This window comes from Anarrhichthys ocellatus, unplaced genomic scaffold, assembly GCF_004355925.1.
Source record: "Anarrhichthys ocellatus isolate YVR2014 unplaced genomic scaffold, GSC_Weel_1.0 scaffold49, whole genome shotgun sequence".
Lineage (NCBI taxonomy): Eukaryota > Metazoa > Chordata > Actinopteri > Perciformes > Anarhichadidae > Anarrhichthys > Anarrhichthys ocellatus.
Window position 1 is genome coordinate 106,870 of NW_022280079.1, and position 16,965 is coordinate 123,834.

The window sequence follows — 16,965 nt, forward strand, 5'->3', positions numbered from 1 at the left end:
CAACCGACTCAAGGCAAATGAGTGATTTCATATTTGTAGTAGAGGTAGGGACACATAAGAATCTCCATTCCTATCCTGTATGATTCTGAATCATACAGGATAACATACACGAAGTCCTGCACTTGTACAGCTTTTTAGATCACAACTGTGTAGCAGAGAGGCAAGGCAGAACTAACCGTTAACGTTCACTGTTTTAAATAAAAAAAGTGACATACACACATTTCTGTCTTTTCTTGTTCGGTCCGAAAAAAAAATTGTATTCTTGATTTAATGGATAGAAACAGGGAGACTATTTTCAGGGTCCAATGAAATGCAAAATTAGTTTTGGCTTCTGAATTTAATCATTAAACCAAGAATCTGAATCAAAAGATTCCCACCACAAATGTTTTGTTTGAGTAGAAATGAAATGGAGCACAAAGCACTTCTCAAATATGAAATAATGAATACCGTCACCCTCACATAGGTGTCCATTCAGTAAATGTTCCATAATGCCTTATTAAGACGTGATGGGAGCAGGAGGACAGAGGCACATTGCTTGTACCATAATTGGCAGAAGGGAGCAGTGGCACTGCTGGTGAACAGCTGGAAGATAAAAAGTAATGACATCCAGTAGGGCTGTGGAGGGTTCTACTTATTAGCAGAGGAGCCTTCTGCATGCTGCCTGCTGAATCTTCAGCCTCCTATTTCTCAGCTGCATCATTGTACTCAGAGAACACAGCAAAACAGGCTACACCCTTTCACAAGCCCAATCTCGTGCCATGATCCTGACCTAACTGTAAAGGACAGGAGGCTGATGGAAAAGGAGGACAGAGCAGCGAGGCATGTGGCCTGTTTCTGCTTAGTGCCGAACACTAGTGAAGTGAACTTCCTCTACCGAAGTCCAGTGTGAGCAACACTGTGGCTGACCGAGCGCTCGGCAACCACAAAGAAGCCGTGCTCATGGGGTCACTCAAATCTGACCAGGAGGCACTGAAATGGGATTATAACAGATTAGAGTGATATAGAGTTCACATGTAGTAGACTCAATATTCTAGTGCAGAGGTCTTCAACAGGGGGTCCGCGGAGGTACTACAGGGGGTCCGCGAAATGTTTGGATGATTAGACAATTTATTTTTTTTATATATATATATATATATATGTTTTCCAAACATGAATGTGTCCATTATTGTAATAGTTCAGTATTGTATACAAGATAACAGGTATGTTTATGCATGGCAGTGGCACTAATAGGCAATCACTCATTTTCATGTCCACATTCATGTTTAAAATGAGCTTGTATGATGATTATCATGCAATTGACAGACAATGTTGATATTGGCATTGGTATCAGTTGACAAGGTATGTTTATAAATGGCAGTGGCACGGCCTCCCTACTCACTGTACCTTGCACATGTTTAAAATAAAGACATGAGTATATGAACCTGTGTATTATTTGAATAGCTTAGTATTGAATGCACAATAACGACGTATGTTTATACATGGCACTAGGCCCAGTTTAATATAAAACACAATTTTATACAATATATATATAGTCGGGGGTCCCTGCTCCATCTCTCTATCAGTTTGGGGGTCCTTGGCCTGAAAAATGTTGAAGACCCCTGTTCTAATGTGTTCTCAGGGCTCTCACAGGCTGCATCACTGATGCAGTTGAAAAAAAGACGTATATGCATATGTAAGTATATGTAAAGTTTTGCTGGATGTTTTGAATATGAATATCCAGCAAAACTTTACATATAATTATTGTTTGAGAAGAAAATAGTTTTTAGAGACTGATTTGAGCAGAACAAAGAGGAGTCTGACTGACTGTCCAACAGCCCAAACAGCACTACTAACATGGGTACAGTACTCAAAACCATTTAATCACTTACCCAACATTAAACTACTACGTTTTCTGACCGACTAATGCGGTTTTAATGAACGTCATGACGTCATCGACGTTCAGGGTCGGTCTTGATGTTCCCCGGAAATTCAAGATGGCTATAATAAGAATAATACATTTTATTTATAGAGGGCTTTTCAGAATACTCAAGACACTTTACATTAAAATCATCAACACTATCCTCTGCTAAACAAAACTAATTGGTAAGTAACGTAGCAAAACTCCCAATTAATTTACGAAAAACAGAGAGAACCCAGATTATCAGATAAATATGTGTTTTGCGTTCTTTAAATTGCATTCTAACAATCGTGGACTTGGATGACCGTGACCAAAGCTGTATGTGAGGGCAGTTTAGTGTGATTTTGTTAGCTTGAATAAAAGTAATGTAACGCTAACGTTATGCCGGTAGCTATAACCCGTTAACAATCCGTTGTCAGTGGAAAGAATTTTGTTTGTGGTTCTGCTGCTTATAACAAGCGCTCTGGGTTGGTGAGTGAAGTTTATGAGACTTCAGTTATCTTTTGTCAGGCGTAGGCACAATAAGGCTAAAGTTAGCTTAACTGAATTTAGCTGGCGAATGTGGCTGACGATCCCTCGCCTCGTATTCGTAGGAGAAAAGTGAGCTTCAAAGAAATCTCGTTGAGATGTCTTCTGAAATACTCTTTGTGGTTTTACATTTCATTTTATTAGCCATGTACCCAAGGGTTCCCCAGCCATTTGAATTGGCTACTGCCTTTTATTAATTTAAGGAACATTTTTTCACCGTGGTCATGAAACAGCAAGTTTTTGATGCGTTGCATTCAAAAGTGTGTCACACATCTACAATTAGCTGCCAGTTCAAATAGGTACACCAAGCCAGAACTAATGTAGTCCAAAACAGTCCTGTACTAACATTATAATGGTTAATAAGGTTATACTATTCTTAAACTCTTTCAGAGAGGTGTTGATTCCACTGCAATAAGAATTTTTACTAATAGACATTTTATTTTGTCCACCTCATAGATGAGGTCATCTATTGATAAGTACAGACACCTTTCTGTATAATACAAAGCTGTTGTTTTTTTATTGTCATTGTGCAACAGGGTTGCACAACGAAATGCAGATTGCAGTCCCATTTTGCAATACAGTTTCAATACTGTTCAACAGCACCACAAACGATTAGGTCCAAAATTACCATGAAGTTGAATCAACACCTCTTTTAAATAACAGCTGAAAATGACTATTATCTATTACTATTACCGATACAATAACTTCTTTTATTATCATTATTATTCTACTATATTCACTGCTGCTGTTATTATTCAGGGTTCATACACATTTTGACCAATGGATTTCCATGACTTTAAACCAAATTTCCATGACCAAACATTTTGTGAAATCTCAGTGTATACATGAAAAAGTGAGAAAATGTAGTATTTAAACTAACAATGAGAATTCCAAAGCATACAGTAAACCTTAAATGACACAAACGAATGAGAGACAATAGTTTGATTAAAAGAATAAACATTTATAAATATACTCTGGTTGACAGGCATTCATAACAGTGACACATCAATAAGAGCTTTAGTAGGTAGTAGCATCCAGCTAGTGCACACGTTGCTTTCCCTTTTGTAGTGCAAAGTTTTCATTGAACCCTGTTACTGTATGGCTTAATATTAACTCCCACTGTTACCGTGCTGTTGGAATTGTGGCCTAACTTCTATTTGCAATTAATATGCATTCAATCCAGTTCAATTATTTAAATGAAAATGATAATCTACTCTGGCTAAGGTACCTTATCAAGAGTAAAATAATAGCTGTAGTCTATACACACCTCTGCATTAGCAACCTGCTGAAATGAAGGTACAGGCACCTTAACACACCAATTACTTCAGGGTTCTTGAGAGCAACGTGGGACTGTTGGGACTGTTAGTACACTGGCTGTGGTCATCACAGTAAACAGTGTGAACAGTGTGATGAGAGGACATGTGAGCCCTTGTTGCTGTAGTTCATCTCATGGAGCAGAGGCTGCATTTAGCATACCCTGCCTTATCAATGCATTTAAAACACTGTGACAGCAGGAAGCTGTACTCACGTCTGTTTAGACCTCTACCTTTATCCAGGCCCAGCTCCACCTTTATCCAGGCCCAGCTCCACCTTTATCCAGACCCAGCTCCACCTTTATCCAGACCCAGCTCCACCTTTATCCAGGCCCAGCTCCACTCACAGCTCGGCCCTGCGTCCAGCTGCGCTACACAACCAGCCTCCTCTCCCTGAAGCTCTTTGACCTCATCATCTCATCAGTATCTGGGCCTCATGTTTCGTGGTCATGAAAGTTATTCTGACCATGAAATCATCCTCATTCTACTTTGAGTTAAAACAAACAACCTGCAACCAGATGCGGCGGTGTTCCAGTTTAACGTTAACGAGTGACCGCGTGAACTGAATCGCGATAATGATGAACGTCAACAGTCGACAAAGTTCCGCATGCAGTGGACGTAAACTTAACCCAGCAAGTATGAACGGTAACGGAACATAACGGAACTTAAACTGTAACGGAGGGAAAGACGCTGTAGACATCTGAACGCTGATTGGCCAAGACTCGACACATCAAAGATGTTTTATTGTGAAGATCACGACATCACCTTTTCTCCTCGTCTCACTCCAATCTGAGAAATGCTGGCTGGCAACTCACCGTAAATGAACGACATGAAAATATGAATATAACAAATTTCCATGACTTTTCCAAAACTTTTGGGATTTTATTTTTTTCCATGACTTTTCCAGGCCTGGAAATAACCATTTTAAAATTCCATGACTTTTCCAGGTTTTCCATGACCGTACGAACCCTGATTATTAGTAGTCCTAATTTTTGCATCATTATTCTGCTTACTACTCTCATATTAATCATTTATATCATATGCATTAAATATGTTGTAACTCTGTTATGTTGTTCATTCTGTACACATGACATCTATCACACTCCATCCTGATAGAGGATCCTCCTCTGGTGCTCTCTCTAAGGTCTCTTCCTCTTTTCTCTCCGTTAAAGGTTTTTGGGGAGTTCTTCCTGTTCTGACGTGAGGGTCGAAGGTCAGAGGATGTTGCATGTGTACAGATTGTAAAGCCCTCTGAGGCAAATTTGTGATTTTGGGCTATACAAAATAAATTGAAAAATGATAACCTTCATGAATATAGTATTTATTGCATATCGCATATTAGTTTCAGCTAGGTGTACCTAATATACTGGCAACCAGGTGTATTTTGGAGAGCAATTATAACGGAATCGCTCACGACATTAAACCTTGCCCTTATTGCATCAGTGCACTGTGGTTTTACATGGCTATTATTTAGTAAACTAATCATACATTGTGTTCATTGGTTGTGTACACATGTAGGACTATAGAGTGTGCTGCCAAATGCATTTCAGTGTGTTCCAAATCAGCTGAATCAGCAGAAAGCAGCTATTGTATGGGTGTTCCACATAAATAGTAAAACATTATATTTAAAAAAAATAAATAAATAAAAAAAAAATAAAAAAATCAGCATTTGATTGTGACTTTTTGTTGGATAGAATTTAAAATTGTTTGTTAAATCACTTCTTGCAGGAGCGGCTGTGAGTGAGGCTATCACCCTCTCTCTCACTCACTATAACGTTAAGCACATAACCTATGCACTCAGATATTCCTTTAAGGAGTTTGCTTACACATTTTAGTTTAAAAACATCTTAAAAAATACATAATTCTCCTATGCTTAGGCTCGGTGGGGAGTCAATTTAGTCCCAGCGTGTGGTAATCCCAAACCCAGCCTGTGTTAAAGAAAATAGAAACATCTTAATACATTTGTGAAGTTAAAATAGTAAAACTTTGCTGGGCTTATGAATTAGTGTGGGGTTGAACCCCTGCAGTGTGTTCCAAATCCCTTAGATGTTTATGTTGAGGGTCACAGTAAGCTTCCATTTGTGTAACTTTGACTTGGCTTTTAGATCAGTGCAGCTGCATGGATGAATTGTCTTTAGAACTACTAGACTCTTTGGTGCCTGATGGGCTGGACAAATATTTGTATAATGATTATTATTTTTTATTCTAGGAACGATGATAAATAAAATAGTGCACAACATGCACTCTGGCCTTTCGTGCCCTCCCAGTGTGTCTGCGCGAGGAAGACTGCATCCTTCAAGACCTGCAATGTAAGTTCTCAGTGCAGTAACAGAAATGTCAATATCAATCACTACAACATTAACATAAGATATTGTACGGGAAACTTGAATATGTCCTCCAACATTTTACAGATTCAAATAGATTACGATATAATAGAAATTGGCAGTCGTGTGGAGGTTCACTATTGATGTTTAGTCTGAGCATCAAACCCACATGCAATTACTGGGAGGCAGTGGTGGGCCGTCAGGGTCAGCAAAGCCTTCTCTGCTGGCCTAAACAGAATCACAAAGTTACAGCTATTTTATAATTTAATAATTTTTCATAATTACACTACATGTATTCTAATTCTTTGTTATATGTTCGGCATATTCTTTGACGTGCCAGAGCCTTCTAGCTGGCCTAGCCAAGTACGTCAGCATCAACGTGTGGCGTGATTTATCAGTGGGCTAGCGTGACTGTTATGAAGCTAGCTAGCAGAACTTAGAAGTAGTAATAAGAGTTCAAGTTGAAAGATATGTAAGAAGTTATGACATTGACATGACATTTTTAGCGTTTAGCTTGATGTAGCTTTGTTTTTTTAAAACACTCAATGGCTGAAGGAGAAGAAAAGGATTTCTGGAGAAGGACAATTCAAGAAAAGCTGGACATCAGCCTTGACCCAGCCAGGAAAAGGATTTGTGCGCCACTTTCAGTCCAGCAACTACGAACGATATTCCTGGCTGACAGCCTCAGAGAAGCGTTGCACATGTTATGGCTGGGAATGCGTTTTTATTTGCGACTGAGCATCTTGGTGTTTGGAGCTGTTTGGAGCTACCCTACGCTAACCTGAGGTGGCTAACCAAGGCAGCAACACGACACCATAGCCCGACAGAACACTTACAATCTACGGCGCTTTGGAAAACTTTAGCTGAGACCCGAGTGGATCTACAACTCAATGAACATGTTCACAGGAAGACCTCTGACTGGAACTGAACCGCACCGATGTTCTGTACAACCGCGTCATTAAACTCTTTGTTAACAAAGAAAGGAGGATGGACTTTGTCTTTAAGTGAAAAAAATCTACTGATTTATCTTGTTAGAAGATAGAATATTTTTTGGTTGACATCACTTCACCTGAATGAACTGAATTTAAGCTGCAGGGCAAAGACAATTCAGTTAGTTATTTTTCTAAAATGAAGTACTTCATTTCAAGGTAAACATTATTCAAAAGCTTTTTGTTATGTAATTTATTCTTAAATGCATCCTTTATTTTACTTGAAACCATACGAAATTATTAGATTATGTATTTATAATTCATCCAGTTAAATTTGAAAACTGACAATAAATATTGTTGAGATATTATTCAACATAACTTTCTTTAGTTGTTGACTACATACAGATGTTGATATTACTGTTGGCTACAACATATATGGAACTAAATCATTGCACAAGTTCAACATTATTGTGATGTTCCAGACCTTTGATGAGGACATTCTCTCTAACTGGACCTCGTTGAATTATAATTGAATTCCCCTGTTCTATACTATCCCTTTAAGAGTGTGGAGAGCACAAATGAGCATACAGTATATGACTTGCAACCTTGCATCTGGAATTATTCTCATAATTGTAATATTTGTATTCTGCAGCGGGAAGATGAGCCAGATAGTGCTGATAGTGCTGTGACTCTCCTCCCTGTGGTCATGACAACGCTAGTGGAGCGGCCCACTTCAGCCCCGATTTCTGTTGGAGCTGAGGATGAAACTGTTGTGAGTCATTTCCCCCGCCTGGCTGTTTTTAGCCTTGTCTATAGACCATCCAAAAAAGAAAGTCATTCACACATGCGCCTTTATTCAGAAGATACTGATGCGTCTTCACGAGAGCCGACCACCAGAACCGTGCCTACTGAATCTGACTAATGACTTGTTCAGAGAGTGAACAAAGCTAGAAGTTTGAATGCACATTGCATCAATAGTGCATCCACATATAAGCTTCTGTCAAGCTCAGTAACACTGCTTGTGTGACAGTTAAAGTAACTACAGTATATTCAGCCATATCGTTTACAAGTGTCAGATGTAGTTGTTACTAATTACAACTACTAACAGTTACTAATTAAGTTATTTTTTTGACAAAGTTACACTGTAAAAGTTTGAAGGAATGTGAAAACTGTTTCATCATCAAGTGTGTGTTGCAATGAATGCCAGTGGTTACCCAGCGTCCATAGATCCACTTAAAGCACCTTAGAACGGTTTATCCATGTGTTTCCTACAAAGTTACAGAGATGTACTGCTGTGGATCACCTAAAACAGAGGAAATCTATATCTGTCAAAGTGTAGAGTAAAATATGTTTAGCTGCTGCCCCGTTCACAGCAGTACATAGCTTTGCTCCTGTGCTGGTACTCTTGTCCGTTTCTCCTAACTTCTGGAGGTAACACACCGATATGTAGAAGTACGTGATACGATCTCACTTCTAAACATCACCACTATGCCTTTTAAGACAAAGAACTCTCATTGAGGAATCTGAATGAGGTCATGTTTGGCATTATGCCTAAAAAATGCTTTCCAGAAGAAATTCACTTTCAGTGACATTTTATGTTGTTTCTCTAAAATGTAGATACAAACTGTATATTTTGTTTTGCTCCGATTATGACTCTTAATGCCTTTGAAAGGGCCTGCTGTTGTATTACTTACAGTTGTGTGAAAAAGTGTTTGCCCCCTTCCTGATTTCTTATTTTTTTGCATGTTTGTCACACTTAAATGTTTCAGATCATCAAACAAATTTAAATATTAGACAAAGATAACACAAGTAAACACAAAATGCAGTTTTTAAATGAAGGTTTTTATTATTAAGGGGGAAAGAAAATCCAAACCTACATGGCCCTGTGTGAAAAAGTGATTGCCCCCCCTGTTAAAACATAAATTAACTGTGGTTTATCACATCTTTGGAAAGCTGAGTTCAATTTCTCTGGCCACACCCAGGCCTGATTACTGCCACACCTGTTCTCAATCAAGAAATCACTTAAAATAGGACCTGCCTGACAAAGTGAGGTAGATCAAAAGATCCTCAAAAGCTAGACATCATGCTGCGATCCAAAGAAATTCAGGAACAAATGAGAAACAAAGTAATTGAGATCTATCAGTCTGGAAAAGGTTACAAAGCCATTTCTAAAGCTTTGGGACTCCAGCGAACCACAGTGAGAGCCATTATCCACAAATGGCGAAAACATGGAACAGTGGTGAACCCAGGAGTGGCCGGCCGACCAAAATTACCCCAAGAGCGCAGCAACGACTCATCCAAGAGGTCACAAAAGACCCCAGAACAACATCCAAAGAACTGCAGGCCTCACTTGCCTCAATTAAGGTCAGTGTTCATGACTCCACCATAAGAAAGAGACTGGGCAAAAATGGCCTGCATGGCAGAGTTCCAAGACGAAAACCACTGCTGAGCAAAAAGAACATAAAGGCTCGTCTCAGTTTTGCCAGAAAAGATCTCGATGATCCCCAAGACTTTTGGGAAAATACTCTGTGGACTGACGAGACAAAAGTTGAACTTTTTGGAAGGTGTATGTCCCATTACATCTGGCGTAAAAGTAACACGGCATTTCAGAAAAGGAACATCATACCAACAGTAAAATATGGTGGTGGTAGTGTGATGGTCTGGGGCTGTTTTGCTGCTTCAGGACCTGGAAGACTTGCTGTGGTAAATGGAACCATGAATTCTGCTGTCTACCAAAAAATCCTGGAGGAGAATGTCCGGCCATCTGTTCGTGACCTCAAGCTGAAGCGCACTTGGGTTCTGCAGCAGGACAATGATCCAAAACACACCAGCAAGTCCACCTCTGAATGGCTTAAGAAAAACAAAATGAAGACTTTGGAGTGGCCAAGTCAAAGTCCCGACCTGAATCCAATTGAGATGCTGTGGCATGACCTTTAAAAAGGCGGTTCATGCTCGAAAACCCTCCAATGTGGCTGAATTACAACTATTCTGCAAAGATGAGTGGGCCAAAATTCCTCTACAGCGCTGTAAAAGACTCATTGCCAGTTATCGCAAACGCTTGATTGCAGTTGTTGCTGCTAAGGGTGGCCCAACCAGTTATTAGGTTTAGGGGGCAATCACTTTTTCACACAGGGCCATGTAGGTTTGGATTTTTTTTCCCCCTTAATAATAAAAACCTTCATTTAAAAACTGCATTTTGTGTTTACTTGTGTTATCTTTGTCCAATATTTAAATTTGTTTGATGATCTGAAACATTTAAGTGTGACAGACATGCAAAAAAATAAGAAATCAGGAAGGGGGCAAACACTTTTTCACACAACTGTAATTAACAAAAACGGATTGTGACCATGGAGTTGTATTCATATTTGTGAGCATTACTAAGTGAAAAAGTGACATCGTGTTCATTTTGAGTTGATGAGGTGTAATTCTGTTGAGTCGGCACAAACTCTGTTGAGTAGACTTCCCCAAGGCTTTAAGTTGTGCACAAGTGAATTCATTGAGCTAAGAAACTGGTCAGTGCAAGTTAATATAATTATAATAAATATCATTTTTAACTTAATGTTAAAAATATTATCATTACTTAAACATTCAGTTTCCACTCATTTTGAGTACTGTGAACTTGTTGGGTTTTACCTTGTGGGTGTATTCCTGCCACCCAACACGATACTGATCGGTTTAAAGAAATACAAACAAGCCAGAGCGTTTATTCCGCTGTACCACAAGGACAGTGTGAAGCCACAGCGCTGTGGTCTGGCTATTAGAGAATACATAACTTTAGTAAGTTGCAAATGTTGGAAGCAGAACCAAATTTGATACAAAAAAAGATTAGAAAGTAGGGCTGTGCAACAGTATAGATACAGCTTACTATCGCAAACCGTTTTGAAATGATAGTGTATCAATATGTCTGCAACTACTATCGATACATAAAAAAAATCTGTTTTAAACTCAACTTACGCTGCTCTTATATCAACAATCTTATGTGAATGCGTGGATTGACCTTTAACCCGGCTTTGGCCATTTTCACACAGTAGTACTGAGAGCATCAGAGCGTTGGTTTTCTTCACCTACTCTCCTTGGCAATGCAGGACATGGGCGTAAAGTGGGGGGGGCCAAGGGCCCTACGGACCCAACATCATCTGCCTCATCGGACTCAAACAACATCATTTCTGTTGACAATCAATTTCATGACATGTTAAGAAATGATCAATGTGTATTCATGTGTACCTTGTATAATACCTTGTATATCAAGGTATTATATACCTAAATGACCATTGCAACCCAGCCCTTGTGATGATACCCCTCTTTAAATAAATCAAGGTATTGTACTTCCTTTCTTATGCTGACCCACAAAGGGAACATACCAAAACCTCAGCTCTAGGTTTATTAATGTAATGCCACCTGTAGGCCTCATGTTGAAAACACAAGACAGGACGAGAAATCTACATGACAAGTCCAAATTCCTGGGACCACAGAAATACCTAGATGAGCATTACCAGGGTCTCAGCAGGCCTCAAGAGGTCAGAAAAGGTGTCAAGCAACTCTTCCTATGAAAGCAAGAAATCTGATTGAATGGTTGTACAGTGTGTCATTTAAATAGTTGGAAGCCAAAAGTGTTTATACCTGTTCCAAAACGGCACACTTTAAGGCGGGGCAAAAAGCCCGCTGTCACAGAGAGGGCCCACGATGGGAATACCGTTGCACATATTCAGACACTCAGTCAGTAGTTGTGTGAACAATGAAGAGAACACCCTGCCTGCGTCTCTCTCAGCTCTGAAGTGGGAGTGCTTATTATTTGTGTCACGTTGTCAGTCCATAACTCAAAGATATTCAGTTTAGTGCCACATATGAAATGAATCAGTGACTGAAGAAGAGGGAACCAGGGAACGTTTGACCCTTTGGCCTGAAGATTCAATGGATTATCAACACAGTTGCAGATTCATTTTCTGTTGGGGGATTTTGCCTCTTGCTTGGAAACATGATAATTATACAAATACATTTTTTCTGACCTTTGAGTAAATGCAGTACAATTACTATTGTATTTATCCATTCTCTGTTGATTGATGAGTTTGCATAAATAAACATATGTGGTGTGTATAACGTTGCAAGGTGAAGACTAGCTCTAGTTTGGTGTGTGGATATGGACAAAATGCATTGATTGCTTCATGCTAATCCAGTGTTTTTGTAAATAGCATCAGTGCGAATCAGCATGTATCAATCTGTCTGAAACTGAAGTTATGGCTAAATTCAATGCTTTCCCTCGATCCATCCATTATCTTTAACCGCTTATCCTGTTCAGCTGATCCCAGCTGACGTTGGGTGAAGGCAACGTTCACCTGGACAGGTTGCCAGACTATCACAGGGCTGACACCTAGAGACAGACAACCATTCACGCTCACATTCACAGTAGTCCTTATCAGCCTTAAAGAAGCCAGCATCATTTACAAAGTCCTAAATGGTCTGGCACCTCCTCCGCTGAACGAGTACATCAAACAGAGACCTGTCTGCGGCCCTGCGACTAGAGTCACCAGAGCCTCCGACAGAGGCGACTGTGTCATCCCAGACAGGCGCACCACCTTTGGTCAGACGGTTCTGTCTGTCAAAGGCAGCACCCTCTGGAACACTTTACCATCCTCCGTTAGGGAGTGCCCAAACTTCACCACTTTTAAAAAGCACATGAAGGGATGGCTGTGGTCCACCCAAACTTGTGCACATAGATAGTTTAACCTGGGTTAGCAGTATTAGTGTCATGGATATGTGATGTACTAATGTTATATGAATGAATGAATGAAACCTTAAATGTGCAAATTAATTAATGCCCTTATGTGCAATATATCTGGGTGCAATACGATGAATATGAAATGTCTTCCTTACACTGTGATATTTTTTCTAGTTTCTTATATATATATATATATATATATATGCGCGATTCCTTTTTTATCCATTGTTAACTTTTTATTATCGAACTATTGTGTATTGTCAGCTACAGACTGTAATTGATTTTAGTTTATTACTATTGCATTTTAGCATGACCTTTTCCTTTAGGACACTCAGCCTGTACATTCTGGCAGGGGGACAGACAATGGAAATCAGCCTTGCGGCTGTAATTGGGTGCATTTACATTTTAATTTAAAGTGTTCATCAATGTACATTGTCCCTCTCGAACAAATAAAAACTAAACTAAACTAAACTAGTCAATCAACCTCTTTGGACTGTGGGAGGAAGCCGGAGAACCCTCAGGGAACCCACACTGACACGGGGAGAACACACACTCCACACAGAAGGGCCGTGCAGCGCGGGAATCGAACCCTGGTCCCTCTTGCTGTGAGGCTGCGACAGTGTTCAGCCTCAATTAGTAAAATCATTCTAACATAAGTCAGGATGCCGATCAGTACAGCTAGATGATCAGAATGCATGGTTGTATTCTGTGTTTGCCGCTGTTTAAATGAAATGACTCCAAGGCTCTGTAAGGTGCAATACATCCAGTGAGGGACATGCTATCACACAGTCCAAAATAACTCCAGGAAAGGGCTTGTTTAGCAACTTTTCTCTACTGGATCAGCACACAGTGTGAAGGACAACAAACAGTCTGAAGTTTGTTCTATTATTTCTTCCAATTTTAGTCCAAAGACTAAAAAAAGCCAGTGCCTACATCTAAGATATCAAACAAGTGACTCGTGGATCTCGCCTGGCTGTCTGTAGAGATCAAATGTTCCATCAGCTTCATCACTCATACGGTGGTTTGGGAGTGTGGCCGTATCTACAGTGGAGGCATTAACTTCCACAATATCTCCAGTAACTACATGGTGATGAGTGCACCACCTGAATGTGGCTGTTTAATGCCACCACAGATCCCCTGAGAGTCAGCCTCCACGCTCATTAAGGAAGACGGACAGACACAATACTGACGCACGATGTCTCCAGGGACACATGGAGACATTGACTGTCTTCTTATTGACTCATAGGTGGAGTCTGTATATAAATGCTGAATTCTCTGAGGTGAGGTGAAGTTGCTCAACATGCATCCAACACATGCATGTTCTAGAGACCTTTTCCAATCAAGATAACATCAAGTACCAGGTCAGAGCTTGCTTTCTGTGATGCGTTGCTTGAAATGTGATGCGACTCTGGTGTACAAACTGAGAATGAAGTCGAAGGCCTTCAAAGTAGAATGTCACCAAGGCTGTTTCTTAGTTCCTAAAAACATTTGAGTTATTCCATCTGACAGCAGCAATAGATGGCTTTAATTGTAGTTCAAAGAATACACGTTTGATGTCAGCGATAGTGCTGCAGCTAAGAACATCAACGCACACACTGATCAGTGATTCTCTGCTCGTCTCTTTTGTAATCATGTAAACTGAGGATCTTTGGATTTAAAATGGTCAGATCAAACAATCTCAAGACATCACCTTGAGCTCTCGCACATTGTGGTGGTATTGTCAATATTTCCTGACATGTCATAGACCAAAATGATTAATCAATGAATTGACAAAATATCATCAATAACAAAAGTAGCCATTGGTAGCAGCCCTACTCTGGGACCTTGTGGTTTATATCTGGCATTGTGTGTGACATTTTGAGGCTAAAGGCTTAATTGAATAATTCATGACTGGTGAATCACCATTAGTTGCTGCCCTTTGATGAAGTTTGTAACACTCAAGTGTGTCTTTCTGCCTCAGTTGTAAGACCAGTCCACTCCGGGTCAGGAACCACTGGATCTTAGATCAACCCAACCAGTGAAAATCATACTTCATCTTGAAATGTTGCGATTTCCATTAAATGTTCCTTTCTGGCCTGAGAAATGTTTCTTCCTCACTGCCTTACATGAAGTATTTTACAACCCATTGGACAGTATGAATACATAGGTCACAAAGCTGAAACAGGGCTCCTCTTTGCTCACAGGAAGTGGACGTTCAGAAATACAGGCTTTTCATTGGGACAGCAGTGAAATACAAAACCAGTTAACTCAAAAGAAAAGCAATGGTCATTGTTCCTCTGTGTAGTTGAAATCAAGTCATTTTCATACTGGAGTGGTCCAGTCAAAAGGAAAACATAAAGAAACCATAACATACAATAACTATGGACAGTAACAATATGAATGTTTTATATAAATGTAGTTTGATATAGCTTACTGCTTAGGGTGTATACATATATCTTAACTTCAAATTAAAGCGGGGTTAGCAATGCTGCCACACGGTGCCATTCCCGCTGTTCACTGCGTTTCTGTGCGCAACTGTTGCCTTCCGACGCGCTCCGTGTAACGTACGGCTGTTGATGCGCCCGCGAGCTCAGGAACAGCACGCGCAAGGACCAGACAGGGACACCAATTAGCATACTTATAAAAGACAAAGGAGGACGAGTTTTTCAGATTTCCTGAAGACAACGAGTCGCACGGTTTCTAAACTCGAACTCGGGTTGTGAACCCATGTGCTGCCCCCCCTCCTACATTTGGGGTTTGGGGGGATTAAAGGACCGCGTTACCCGGGTTGAGCCTAACGTTACTGCTGTATCGCTGCCTGAACTCTAGAAATAAAGAAACAAATAGAGAGGCTTTCATCGAAGTCAAACACAAGGTATCTTAAAGGTTATAATAACAAGTGAAAATCACACATTTCGTGCTACAAATGTCGCGGTTTAAAGCCGAATGAGGGTCTGCTGGTCAGACGTGAATAACTGCGGATTCACTCACCTGATGCAGAGGCTTTAAACTGCTGCTTTTAGAATGCCTTCATTAAATACTGCCCTGGTAATGAAGACAACGGTGCTGCTTCAAACAGAGACTGGCGTCTATAGGTCATTCATATCAGTTCTGCTGGCGCTAAACGAGACGGTGGTCCGCCGCTGACTGGTTCCATGTAGTTGGATCTTTATCGGGATGTTTATCCTCAGCTGGTAGCCTCGTCCGTCAGCAGCAACATCTGAGTCGTTATCTTTCCTTCAACAATCTCAGACAGATTTGCGGTGTCTGCTTCGCCACACAGCAGCTTCGCTCTCCTCGCAATCCATGAACAGCAGCGGGTCTGGATTACTGTAACCTGCGGCAGGCAGCGACACACTGTCGGGGAGGAGAAACGGAACGCGGCGGCCTCGACAGCAGGAGCACGGAGACCCGGTCGGGGCTCTGCTGAAGCTCAGTTAGCCCAAATTCCTTCTTGGTGTCTAGTCAAATATATATCCCTTCCACTGAGGCAGTCCAGTATCGTCCTGCTTGTGTCTGAGTTTTCGGCCTCAACACAGCAGCTTTCTTCCTGACAAGCATCCATCGTCCAATCACAGCGCTGCATTCAGAGAGGGGACGGAGAACAACAAGGACTGGATCATAGCGGACTGGAGTCTGGACTTGACCAGGACTGGTGGAAATAGAAATACCGTAGATAAGGAGTTGGACGGACATTCCCATTCAAATCAAGTGCACATGGGACAAGTTTGCCTCCTTTTTGCCAAAAACCTCCTTAGCTTTATTCAACAAACCTACTTAGTTAGGTTTAAAAATGATCATGATTCAGGTTCAAATTAACTCTTTTCTGGCAAAAAGACCTGAAGGCAAACTTCTCCCATGTTCAAATCAACGTAGCAGGATGGTCAGTCGTGGACATTTTGATATGTACCTTTGCCATTGCGACCATTGTAGCGGGCTAACTTGCATATAAACTAAATCAGCTTATGGCAAGTAGCACACTCACTGAGATGAGGTTTTAACGACTAAAGCGAACATTACGAAATGCAGAGAGCCAGAGGTAATGAGAAAATGGAACAACTTAATGCTTCATCCTAACACTCTTGTCACAGCGCAGGAAAGCACATTCCTATCGCCAGCTGAGTGACAACTTTGTTCGGTTCATTTTCTGTAACCAGTGCCTAATATCAACTGAATTAAACTGAAAACGTCTTCACCAATCTAATGATGCTCCACATTTAGAAAAGACCTTCACCAATTTCATAACATGAGTATGTAAAAAGCATCTTTACAAATTTGA

General features: G+C 40.5%; 1 protein-coding gene across 2 annotated transcripts in view; it reads right to left on the reverse strand.

The window, feature by feature from the left end:
* Positions 1 to 16,272, reverse strand: part of large1 (LARGE xylosyl- and glucuronyltransferase 1) — a 118,231-nt gene extending 101,959 nt beyond the window's left edge. For both annotated transcript variants that reach the window (XM_031869872.1, XM_031869871.1), the window contains exon 1: positions 15,678 to 16,272. The gene's annotated coding sequence lies outside the window, so the exon portion shown is untranslated. The remainder of the gene's footprint in view (positions 1 to 15,677) is intronic.
* Positions 16,273 to 16,965: the final 693 nt, after the last annotated feature.